This window comes from Balaenoptera physalus (genome assembly GCF_965194825.1).
Source record: "Balaenoptera physalus genome assembly, chromosome: 10".
In the NCBI taxonomy this organism is placed as follows: domain Eukaryota; kingdom Metazoa; phylum Chordata; class Mammalia; order Artiodactyla; family Balaenopteridae; genus Balaenoptera; species Balaenoptera physalus.
In genome coordinates, this window is record NC_138889.1 from 73,902,347 (window position 1) to 73,915,623 (window position 13,277).

The window sequence follows — 13,277 nt, forward strand, 5'->3', positions numbered from 1 at the left end:
ACAGAGTTACTTAACTGGAAGAGTCCTGAATTTTTCCTTCAGTGAAAAAAATAAAAGATTACTCTGTTTTAGCTATGCTAGAACTCCTTTTAAAATCTCCATGTATCCAAAATATTTTTGTAAGTGCACATTAACAATGTTTTTTTATAAACCAATTGGAAATTTAAAGTATGATTACTTTTTAAAAGTCAAAAGTTTCTAAACTTTACTCTGTACCTTGTATTATATGATTTCCATGATGGTAAATTAATATCAAAACTGATTTTATGCATAAAACAAATAATTTAAAAGAATACAAGTAGTTTCCAGACTTGAAAAATTTTAGGATTTCTGACACTTATCTTTCCAATCTTTCATTCAGTAGATATATTCCCTATAAATAGAAACATTTCTGAAAAATATTGAATTGTGGTAGTAAAATTGTTTCATTTGTATGTAAAGTTTAGCCAATAATCCTAATAGTTATAAACATAAGTTAAAACTAGAAGATGTAAAGCAACTGGGTGTTAAAATTACTTAGGTCTTAGTATTAGACCACAAAAATGCAATGCAATCCTCATTTGCCATAAATCCTCACTTATTAATAGGAAATAAATGGGAACATTAGTTATACTCATAAATTATATATTATACCTGGGCTCTTATACAAAGTGATGAGGGGTCACAAAGTCCTTCTTGAAGCATTTTTCTTTCCTCATCAGAAGATATAGAATGTCTAAAAAGAAGAAACTAATAGTTATTGGACCCACTATCTGCAACATAAAATAAATTTACTCTATGCATTATATAATCTTCCCAACAACCACACCCATTTTACAGATGAGGGAATTGAGTCTCAGACAGGCTAGGTAATTTTCCAGAGTTACACCAGTGACAGAGATAAAAGTGAAGCCCTACTGAACCCAGCTCCAAGGTCCATTTGTTCTTTCTGTTATATTATGCTTATTTATCGCCTATAGTATTTTTTGTGTTTATGCTATTCTCCACTATCTAGAATTTCTTTCTGCTTCTTCTCAGTTAAGCCATCCCTATCACTTCCTTCCAAGGTTCACAAGTATACTCCAAAAAGTATACTGTGTTCTCTCAGCACTTTGTTTAAAAGCCTCTTTTACAACAATTCAAGTTACACTGATTCACACAATATACATTTATGAAATGTTACCAACGTTACCATCTATATTCAGCAAGGTGCTGAAGGTATCACAAAATGGTTGCATTGACATACTACAATAAGTCTTTCCTAGTCTCCATTCTATACTCCTCTATCCTCTCTCAGCTTCACAATAACTTTAGAAGTAGTAGTAGTAGTATTTACTAGTACAATTGTCATTATCATTATCATTATTATATATTATCAACCTCAGCCAACCACCTTTTGCTCTCATGCTGCTCTCTGGAACTCCTCTACACTTTCATTCTGCTCAAATGTTCTCATCCACTAAACCATCTCTCTTTCCTTCCCAACCAAAAATTCTACTCTTGAATAGTTCATAAAAGGTGTGAGATACTCTCGACTATTCATTTATGCAACAAAGATCTAAGCAGTTACTATATGCTGGAAACTAATGATAGATAAACAAGATAGATCTTATTTGTCTAAGAGCTTACAATCTACCACAAAATACAAACAAGTAAACCAAAATTTATAATGTAGATCCATGTCATCATGAAAGTATGTAAAAAAAAGTGATGTGAGTACAAAGAATAAAGAGTAATAATTCATCTGGAAGCCTTCATATGGAAGGTGGTATATAAAATAAAGCTTCATTATTGAACAGGATGCAGGTGGAGAAATAGCAATAGTGACTGATTATTGAATACTTTCTATGTGTGAAGCACTCAATATACTGCATGTTTAATATATATCATGTATTTTCTTCACATATGTAGACATTTCTGTTCCTGACCAGGGCGGACTAACAGGGACTGGATTCTTCTTGGGTTAAACAACTAAAAAAAACTGGATGAAATATATAAAAACAACAGTTTTCAGAAACTGGACATCAAGCAATGAAGAAGTGATTCCTGAGAAAGGAAAAACAAATGAGGTCATCTCTACAGTTGTCCCAGCTTACTGCCTCAAGAAAGAAATTACCAACTGCAGTGTACAGAGGCAAATCCTAATGGCCTCACTGAGTTAAGAAGACGAAGCTGGGAGTCTAGGGAGGCCAAGGTGGATATCGTTGGTAGGGCAAAGTAACAGAGGAGAAAGACCTGCACATAAACTTCCAGAGGTCTGCAGAGAATCCCTCACAATTACTGATAAGCACACATGTGTGAGGAAACTAACCAAAGTTAGGGAAAGATATACCTAAAAGGAGCAGAGAAGTCAATCCCCAGAGCTCACACAAATCCAGGAATAATTCAATTTCCCATCATCAAAGTGTAAAACTTCACAATGCCAGGGGCACTGGACAGAATACTCAAAAGAGTATTGCCTCAGCAGTGCAGAAACTTAGCCTTACACTATAGGCTGCACTGGTTCCAACTGACAGTGCTTAAAAGCAAGTATTGAAAGGATCAAACTGTTTCCAAGTATCTTAACTACATACCAGAAAAAACATCAAAAAATATTTATAGAAATACTGAAAGATTCAGCACTCAACAAGGTAAAATTCACACAATTTCTAGCATCTAATAACAAATCACCAGTCATGCAAAGAAGCAGAAAAATACTACTCATTATGAAGAGAAAAAGCAATCAATTGAAACTTGTCCAGAAATGACACAGATGATAGAATTAGTAGACAAGGATATTAAAATAGTTATTAGTTGCATTCTATTTGTTCATGAAACTAAAATAGACTGAACATACTAAGTAGAGATATCAAATATACAATATAGACCCAACTATAACTTCTAGAGATAAAAAATACAATGTCTGGGATGAAAAATCACAGGGGTGGAATTAAAAGCAGATTTGACACTGCAGGACAAAGACAAGTAAACTTGAAGGCTTATCAATAGAAACAATGCAAAATGAAACAGGATGGGGGGGAAAAAGATGAAAAAATGTGAACAGAATCAGAGAACTGAAGAACAACTTCAAGCTGCCTAATATGTGTGTAATTGGATTCCACAAAGAATGGGAGTTAAAAAAAAAATTCTGAAGTAATAATGGCTGAAAATTTTTCAGATGTGACAAAAACTATAAGCCTACAGATACAAGAATCTCAAAAAACCCAAGCTCAAGAAACATTACGAAAACTACACTAAGGCACATAGTAATCATGTTGCTTACAACCAATGTAAAAAGAGAAAATCTTAGAAGCAGCCAGAGGAAAATGACACATCATACACAGAGAAACATAATAAAAATTAAGGCAGACTTCTTTCTGAAAACAATGCAAGCCAAAAGACAATGGATCAATTTTTTAAATTACTGAACCACGAAAAGTTAATCTAAAAGGCTATACCTAGCAAAATAAAGATTTTTCAGAAATATAAAAGGTGATGGAAGTATCACCATCTCACCAGCAGACATAATCTACAAGAAATATTAAAGAGGTCCTTCAAGCAGAAGGTAATTTACCAAATGGAAATCTGAATATACACAAAGAAATAAAGTACATTGAAAATGGTAAATATGTGGGTAAGTATGAAAGACTATTTTTATTTTTTAAATATCTTTAAAATATTGACTATTCAAAGCAAAAATAATAAAAATTATCTTTAGATTTAACATATGTAGAAGTAATGTGTATGACAATAGCACAGAGGCTAGGAGGGAGAAACGGAAGTATGCTATTGTAAGATTCTCATCCCATGTGTGATGTGGGATAATATTACTTGAAGTACGACTGTGATAAGTTGTATAGGGTTGCTATAACTACTAAAGCAACCACTAAAATATATTAAAACAAAAAAATTAAGAAGCCAATATGGGATTTTAAATGAAATCATAAAAATTCTCAATAAATTAAAAGGAAAACAAGAAAAAGGGGAAACAGGATGATGAACAGATGGTACAAACAAGAAACAAAGAGCATATCATATATTTAAACTCAACCATGTCAATAATCACATTAAATGTAGATGGTCTAAACACCCAAATTAAAAGGGAGAGATTGTCATACTGGATAAAAAAGCAAGACTCAACTGCATGCTGGCTACAAGAAATCCACTTTTAAATGAAGACACAATACTTTAAAAGTGAAAGGATGGAAAATATATACCACGGTACCACTAATAAAAAGAAACCTGCAGGGCTACCAGACAAAGTAGATTTCAAAGCCAAGAATATTACTATGGATAAAGGGATTTTTATACAATGATAAGGGTGTCAACTCAGTAGGAGGACATAATGACCCTAAACATGTATCCACCTAATAGAGCTTCAAAATACAGAAAAACTAATAAAATTTCAGGAAGAATTTTAATCAGAGTTCTCAAATCTCTCTCCCTCAATTAAGGGTAGAACACGTAAACCAAAAAAATCAGTAAGGATATTGAAGACCTGGACAGCACTGTCAACAAACTTTACCTAGTTTACATTGATAGAACTTGCCAACCAACAAAAGAACTAGTAATTCAATTACAGAAAGATATCTTGAAAATCTGTAAATATTAGGAAATAACACTTCTAAATGACACACGGATCAAAGAAGAAATCAAAAGGGAAATTAGAAAGTATTTTGAATTGAATAAAAATGTAAACACCACATATTAAAATTTATGGAACACAGCTAAAGCAGTATTTAGAAGTAAATTTTATAGCACTAAAACCTATATTGAAAAAGGGGGTCTCAAATCAATGATCTCAGCTTTCACCTTAAGAAACTAGAAAAAGAAGGGCAACATAAACCCAAAGTATACAGAAAAAAATGAAATAATAAAAGCAGAAATCAATAAAATAGAAAAAAGGAAAGTAATATTAAATTTTATGTATTTACATTCAGATAGCATAAATGAGAGGCAACATCAATAAATATTCTACAAATATTAAAAGATATGTAATATGAACAAATCTATGCCAATAGATTAAAAAATTTAGATAAAATGCACTTAAATAAACCACATAACTTAGATGAAATAGCTAACCTCAATAGCCCTATATCTATTTTTTAAAACTGTTTTTGTAGTTAAAAACCTTCCCCAAAAGAAAACTCCAAGCCCAGATGGTTTCATTAGTGAAGTCTTTCAAGTATTTAAAAAGTAATAAATCACAGCTCTGCATGTCAATATTTTTGAGTATTTTAAAGGGTTATTCTGAATAAAAGTCCTTGCTCACAGTAAAAAAAAATAAAATAAAATAAAGTAAAATAAAATAAAAAGTAATAATACCTACTGTACACAAATTCTTCCAGAAAATTGTATAGAAGGTAATACTTCACAACTCATTGTATCAATATAAGGCTACAGTAATCAAGTAATCAAGATAATGGCATAAAAAAATAGACAAATAGATCAATGGAACAGAATACAGACTGCAGAAATAAACCTATATATATATGGTCAACTTATTTTCAACAAAAGTGCCAAGGCAATTTAATGGGGAAAAAGAATCTTTTCAGACAATGGCACTAGAACAATTGGAGAGCCATAAGCCAAAATATATACCACAAACTTCACCTCACCCTATTACAAAAATTACCTCAAAACGAATCATACATCTAAATTAAAAGCTAAAACTATAAAACTTCTAATGGAATGCATAGAAAAAAATCTTAGTAACATTGGGTTTTGCAAAAATTTCTTGAATGTAACATAAAAAGCATGAAATATAAAACAAAAGCAAGAGGGGGAGACCTTAAAGATGATGGAGGAGTAAGACGTGGAGATCACCATCCTCCCCACAAATACATCAGAAATACATCTACATGTAGAACAACTCCTACAGAACACCTACTGAACACTGGCAGACGACCCCAGACTTCCCAAAAGGCAAGAAACTCCCCACGTACCTGGGTAGGGCAAAAGAAAAAAAAGAAACAGAGACAAAAGAATAGGGACAGGACCTGCACATCTGGGAGGGAGCTGTGAAGGAGGAAAAGTTTCCACACACTAGGAAGCCCCTTCACTTGTGGAGACAGGGGGTGGCGGTGGGGGAAGCTTCGGAGCCACGGAGGAGAGCACAGCAACGGGGGTGCAGAGGGCAAAGCGGAGAGATTCCCGCACAGAGGATCAGTGCCGACCAGCACTCACCAGCCTGAGATGTTTGCCTGCTCACCAGCCCGAGCGGGTTGGGGCTGGGAGCTGAGGCTCGGGCTTCGGAGGTGAGATCCCAGGGAGAGGACTGGGGTTGGCTGTGTGAACACAGCCTGAAGGGGGCTAATGCACCACAGCTAGCCAGGAGGGAGTCCGGGAAAAAGTCTGGAACTGCCGAAGAGGCAAGAGACCATTGTTTCCGGGTGCACGAGGAGAGGGGATTCAGAGCACCGCCTAAACAAGCTCCAGAGACGGGCGTGAGCCACGGCTATCAGCGTGGACACCAGAGACGAGCATGAAACGCTAAGGCTGCTGCTGCCACCACCAAGAAGCCTGTGTGCAGGCACAGGTCACTATCCACACTGCCCCTCATGGGAGCCTGTGCAGCCCGCCACTGCCAGGGTCCCGTGATCCAGGGACAACTTCCTCGGGACAACACACGGCACGCCTCAGCCTGTTGCAACGTCACGCCGGCCTCTGCCACCACAAGCTCACCCTGCATTCTGCACCCCTCCCTCCCCCGGGCCTGAGTGAGCCAGAGCCCCCTAATCAGCTGCTCCTTTAACCCCGTCCTGTCTGGGCAAAGAACAGACGCCCTCAGGCGACCTACACGCAGATGTGGGGCCAAATCCACAGATGAACCCCAGGAGCTGTGCGAACAAAGAAGAGAAAGGGAAATCTCTCCCAGCAGCCTCAGGAGCAGTGGATTAAATCTCCACAATCAACTTGATGTACCCTGCATCTGTGGAATAACTGAATAGACAACAACTCATCCCAAAATTGAGGCAGTGGACTTTGGGAGCAAATGTAGACTTGGGGTTTGCTTTCTGCATCTAATTTGATTCTGGTTTTATGTTTATCGTAGTTTAGTATTTAGAGTATATTATCATTGGTCGATTTGTTTATTGATTTGGTTGCTCTCTTACTTTTTTTTATATATAGATATATATTTTTTTCCTTTTTCTCTTTTTGTGAGTGTGTATGTGTATGCTTTTTTGTGTGAGTTTGTCTGTATAGCTTTGCTTTTACCATTTGTCCTAGGGTTTTGTCTGTCCGTTTTTTGTTCTTTGTATTTTGGTTTTAGTATAGTTTTCAGCGCTTATTATCACTGGTGGATCTGTTTTTTTGTTTGGTTGCTCTCTTCTTTCGTATTTTTTCTTTTTTTTTATTACTTTTTAATTTTTTATTTTTAATAATTTCCTTTTATTTTTTTATTTTAATAACTCTTTCTTTCTTTCTTTCCTTCTTTCTTTCTTCTCTTTTCTTTTCTTCTTTTTTTCTCCCTTTCCTTCTGAGCCATGGGGCTGACAGGGTCTTGGTGCTCCGGCCGGGTGTCAGGCCTAAGCCTCTAAGTTGGGAGAGCAGAGTTCAGGACATTGGACCACCAGAGACCTCCTGGCTCCACATAATATCAAATGGAGAAAGTTCTCCCAGAGATCTCCATCTCAACGCTAAGACCCAGCTCCATTCAACGACCAGCAAGCTACACTGCTGGATACCCTATGCCAAACAACTAGCAAGACAAGAACACAACCCCACCCATTAGCAGAGAGGCTGCCTAAAATCATAATAAGGTCACAGACACCCCAAAACACACCACTGGATGTGGTCCTGCCCTCCAGAAAGACAAGATCCAGCCTCATGCACCAGAACACAGGCACCAGTCCCCTCCACCAGGAAGCCTGCACAACCCACTGAACCAACCTTACCCACTGGTCGCAGATACCAAAAACAACAGGAACTATGAACCTGCAGCCTGCGAAAAGGAGACCCCAAACACAGTAAGTTAAGCAAAATGAGAAGACAGAGAAGCACACAGCACATGAAGGAGCAAGGTAAAAACCCACCAGACCTAACAAATGAAGAGGAAATAGGCAGTCTACCTGAAAAAGAATTCAGAATAATGATAGTAAAGATGATCCAAAATCTTGGAAATAGAATGGAGAAAATACAAGAAATGTTTAACAAGAACCTAGAAGAACTAAAGAGCAAACAATGATGACCAACACAATAAATGAAAAATTCTCTAGAAGGGATCAATAGCAGAATAACTGAGGCAGAAGAACGGATAAGTGACCTGGAAGATAAAATAGTGGAAATAACTACTGCAGAGCAGAATAAAGAATGAAAAGAATTGAGGACAGTCTCAGAGACCTCTGGGACAACACTAAATGCACCAACATTCGAATTATAGGGGTCCCAGAAGAAGAAGAGAAAAAAAAAAAACAATGGACTGAGAAAATATTTGAAGAGATTATAGTTGAAAACTTCCCTAATATGGGAAAGAAAATAGTCAATCAAGTCCAGGAAGAGCAGAGAGTCCCATACAAGATAAATCCAAGGAAAAACACACCAAGACACATAATAATCAAACTATCAAAAATTAAATACAAAGAAAAAAATATTAAAAGCAGCAAGGGAAAAACAACAAATAACATACAAGGGAATCTCCATAAGGTTAACGGCTGACCTTTCAGCAGAAACTCTGCAAGCCGCAAGGGAGTAGCAGGACATATTTAAAGTGATGAAAGGTAAAAAAACTACAACCAAGATTACTCTACCCAGCAAGGATCTCATTCAGATTCGACAGAGAAATTAAAACCTTTACAGGCAAGCAAAAGCTAAGAGAATTCAGCACCACCAAACCAGCATTACAACAAATGCTAAAATAACTACTCTAGGCAGGAAGCACAAGAGAAGAAGACCTAAAATAACAAGCCCAAAACAATTTAAAAAATGGTAATAGGAACATACATATTGATAACTACCTTAAATGTAATTGGATTAAATACTACAACCGAAAGACACAGACTGGCTGAATGGATACAAAAACAAGACCCGTATATATGCTGTCTACAAGAGACCCACTTCAGACCTAGGGACACATACAGACTGAAAGTGAGGGGATGGAAAAAGATATTCCATGCAAATGAAAATCAAAAGAAAGCTGGAGTAGCAATTCTCATATTAGACAAAATAGACTTTAAAATAAAGACTATTACAAGAGACAAAGAAGGACACTACATAATAATCAAGGGATCAATCCAAGAAGAAGATATGACAATGGTAAATATTTATGTACCCAACATAGGAGCACCTCAATACATAATGCAAATGCTAACAGCCATAAAAGGGGAAATCATCAGTAACACAATAATAGTAGGGGACTTTAACACCCCACTTTCACCAATGGTCAGGTCATCCAAAATGAAAATAAATAAGGAAACACAAGCTTTAAATGACACATTAAACAAATTGGACTTAATCGATATTTATAGGACATTCCATCCAAAACAACAGAATGCACTTTCTTTTCATGTGCTTATGGAACATTCTCCAGGATAGATCACACCTTGGGTCACAAATCAAGCCTTGGTTAATTTAAGAAAATTTAAATTGTATCAAGTTTCTTTTCCAACCACAGCACTATGAGACTAGATATCAATTACAGGAAAAAATCTGTAAAAAATACAAACACATGGAGGCTAAACAGTACACTACTAAATAACCAAGAGATCACTGAAGAAATCAAAGAGGAAATAAAAAAAAACCTAGAAATAAATGACAATGAAAACACGACGACCCAAAACCTATGGGATGCAGCAAAAGCAGTTCTAACAGGGAAGTTTATAGCAATACAATCTTACCTCAAGAAACAAAAAACATCTCAAATAAACAACCTAACCTGATACCTAAAGCAATTAGAGAAAAAAGAACAAAAAAACCCCAAAGTTGGCAGAGGAAACAAATCATAAAGATCAGAGGAAACGAATCATAAAGATCAGATCAGAAATAAATGAAAAAGAAATGACGGAAACAATAGCAAAGATCAATAAAACTAAAAGCTGGTTCTTTGAGAAGATAAACAAAATTGATAAACCATTAGCCAGACTCATCAAGAAAAAAAGGGAGAAGACTCAAATCAATAGAATTAGAAATGAAAAAGGAGAAGTAACAACTGACACTGCAGAAATACAAAGGATCATGAGAGATTACTACAAGCAACTATATGCCAATAAAATGAACAACCTGGAAGAAATGGACAAATTCTTAGAAAAGCACAACCTTCCGAGACTGAACCAGGAAGAAATAGAAAATATAAACAGACCAATCAGAAGCACTGAAATTGAAACTGTGATTAAAAATCTTCCAACAAACAAAAGCTCAGGACCAGATGGCTTCACAGGCGAATTCTATCAAACATTTAGAGAAGAGCTAACACGTATCCTTCTCAAACTCTTCCAAAATATAGCAGAGGGAGGAACACTCCCAAACTCATTCTATGAGGCCACCATCACCCTGAGACCAAAACCAGACAAAGATGTCACAAAGAACAAAAACTACAGGCCAATATCACTGATGAACATAGATGCAAAAATCCTTAGAAAATACTAACAAACAGAATCAAACAGCACATTAAAAGGATCATACACCATGATCAAGTGGGGTTTATCCCAGGAATGCAAAGATTCTTCAATATATGCAAATCAACCAATGTGATAAACCATATTAACAAATTGAAGGAGAAACACCATATGATCATCTCAATAGATGCAGAAAAAGCTTTCAACAAAATTCAACACCCATTCATGAAAAAAAACCTCTGGAAAGTAGGCATAGAGGGAACTTACTTCAACATAATAAAGGCCATATATTACAAACCCACAGCCAACATTGTTCTCAATGGTGAAAAACTGAAACGATTTCCTCTAAGATCAGGAACAAGACAAGGTTGTCCACTCTCACCACTATTATTCAACATAGTTTTGGAAGTTTTAACCACAGCAATCAGAGAAGAAAAAGAAATAAAAGGAATCCAAATCGGAAAAGAAGAAGTGAAGCTGTCACTGTTTGCAGATGACATGATACTATACATAGAGAATCCTAAAGATGCTACCAGAATACTACTAGAGCTAATCAATGAATTTGGTAAAGTAGCAGGAAACAAAATTAATGCTCAGAAATCTCTTGCATTCCTATACACTAACGATGAAAAATCTGAAAGAGAAATTAAGGAAACACTCCCACTTACCATTGCAACAAAAAGAATAAAATACCTAGGAATAAACCTACCTAAGGAGACAAAAATACTGTGTGCAGAAAACTATAAGACACTGCACTGATGAAAGAAATTAAAGATGATACAAACAGATGAAAAGATATACCATGCTCTTGGATTGGAAAAATTAACATTGTGAAAATGACTGTACTACCCAAAGCAATCTACAGATTCAATGCAATCCTTATCAAACTACCAATGGCATTTTTCACAGAACTAGAACAAAAGCTTTCACAATTTGTATGGAAACACAAAAGACCCCGAATAGCCAAAGCAATCTTGAGAAAGAAAAACAGAGCTGGAGGAATCAGGCTCCTGGACTTCAGACTATACTACAAAGCTACAGTAATCAAGACAGTATGGTACTGGCACAAAAACAGAAATATAGATCAATGGAACAGGATAGAAAGCCCGGAGATAAACCCACGCACATATGGTCACCTTATTTTTGGTAAAGGAGGCTAGAATATACAAGGGAAAAAGACAGCCTCTTCAATAAGTGGTGCTGGGAAAACTGGACAGCTACATATAGAAGAATGAAATTAGAACACTCCCTAACACCATGCACAAAAATAAACTCAAAGTGGATTAAAAACCTAAATGTAAGGCTAGACACTATAAAACTCTTAGAGGAAAACATAGGCAGAACACTCTACGACGTAAAACACAACAAGATCCTTTTTGACCCACCTCCTAAAGAAATGGAAATAAAAACAAAAATAAACAAATGGGACCTAATGAAACAAAAGCTTTGCACAGCAAAGGAAAACATAAACAAGACGAAAAGACAACCCTCAGAATAGGAGAAAATATTTGCAAATGAAGCAACTGACAAAGGATTAATCTCCAAAATTTACAAGCAGCTCATGCAACTCAGTATCAAAAACATACAACCCAATCCAAACATGGGCAGAAGACCTAAATAGACATTTCTCCAAAGAAAATATACAGATTGCCAACAAACACATGAAAGGATGCTCAACATCACTAATCATTAGAGAAATGCAAATCAAAACTACAATGAGGTATCACCTCACACCAGTCAGAATGGCCATCATCCAAAATCTACAAACAATAAATGCTGGGGAGGGTGTGGAGCAAAGGGAACCCTCTTGCACTGCTGGTGGGAATGTAAATTGATACAGCCACTATGGAGAACAGTATGGAGGTTCCTTAAAAAACTAAAAATAGAACTACCATACGACCCAGCAATCCCACTACTGGGCATATACCCTAAGAAAAACATAATTCAAAAAGAGTCATATAGCCCAATGTTCATTGCAGCTCTATTTACAATAGCCAGGACATGGAAGCAACCTAAGTGTCCATCAACAGATGAATGGATAAAGAAGATGTGGCACATATATACAATGGAATATTACTCAGCCATAAAAAGAAATGAAATTGAGTTATTTGTAGTGAGGTGGATGGACCTAGAGTCTGTCATACAGAGTGAAGTAAGTCAGAAAGGGAAAAACAAATACACATATTTATGGAATCTAAAAAAAAAAAAATGGTTCTGGAGAACCTAGGGGCAGGACAGGAATAAAAATGCAGACATAGAGAATGGACTTGAGGACACAGGGAGGGGGAAGGGTAAGCTGGCACAAAGTGAGAGAGTGGCATGGACATTTATACACTACCAAATGTAAAATAGCTAGCTAGCGGGAAGCAGCCATATGGCACAGAGAGATCAGCTCAGTGCTTTTTGACCACCTAGAGTGGTGGGATAGGGAGGGTAGGAGGGAGCCGCAAGAGGGAGGAGATATCGGGATATATGTATATGTATAGCTGATTCACTTTGTTATAAAGCAGAAACTAACACACCATCATAAAGCAATTATACTCCAATAAAGATGTTAAAAAAAAAAAAAGAAAAGAAAAGCAATAAATTGGACTTTGTCAAAATTTAAAACACTGCTCTCAAAGGACACTTAAAATTAAAAGGCAAGCCACAGGCCAGTAAAAAATATATACAAAACATTATCGGATAAATAACTTGTATTTTAAAAAAATATAAAAAAATACTCTTACAACTCAATAAAAAAGAAGACAACCCCAATTTAAAAAA

General features: G+C 36.1%; 1 protein-coding gene and 1 long non-coding RNA gene across 12 annotated transcripts in view; one reads left to right on the forward strand and one right to left on the reverse strand.

Annotated features, from left to right (window-relative positions):
• Nucleotides 1–13,277, reverse strand: part of SOX6 (SRY-box transcription factor 6) — a 627,969-nt gene that overhangs the window by 500,273 nt on the left and 114,419 nt on the right. For 6 of the 11 annotated variants that reach the window (XM_082476545.1, XM_082476544.1, XM_082476541.1 and 3 more), the window contains one exon: nt 634–715. The exons of the other annotated variants lie outside the window; for them this stretch is intronic. The gene's annotated coding sequence lies outside the window, so the exon portion shown is untranslated. The remainder of the gene's footprint in view (nt 1–633; nt 716–13,277) is intronic. 11 annotated transcript variants of the gene reach the window in all.
• The window catches only part of LOC309667728, a 504,177-nt gene that overhangs the window by 62,937 nt on the left and 427,963 nt on the right, over nt 1–13,277 (forward strand). The gene's annotated exons all lie outside the window — the stretch shown is intronic.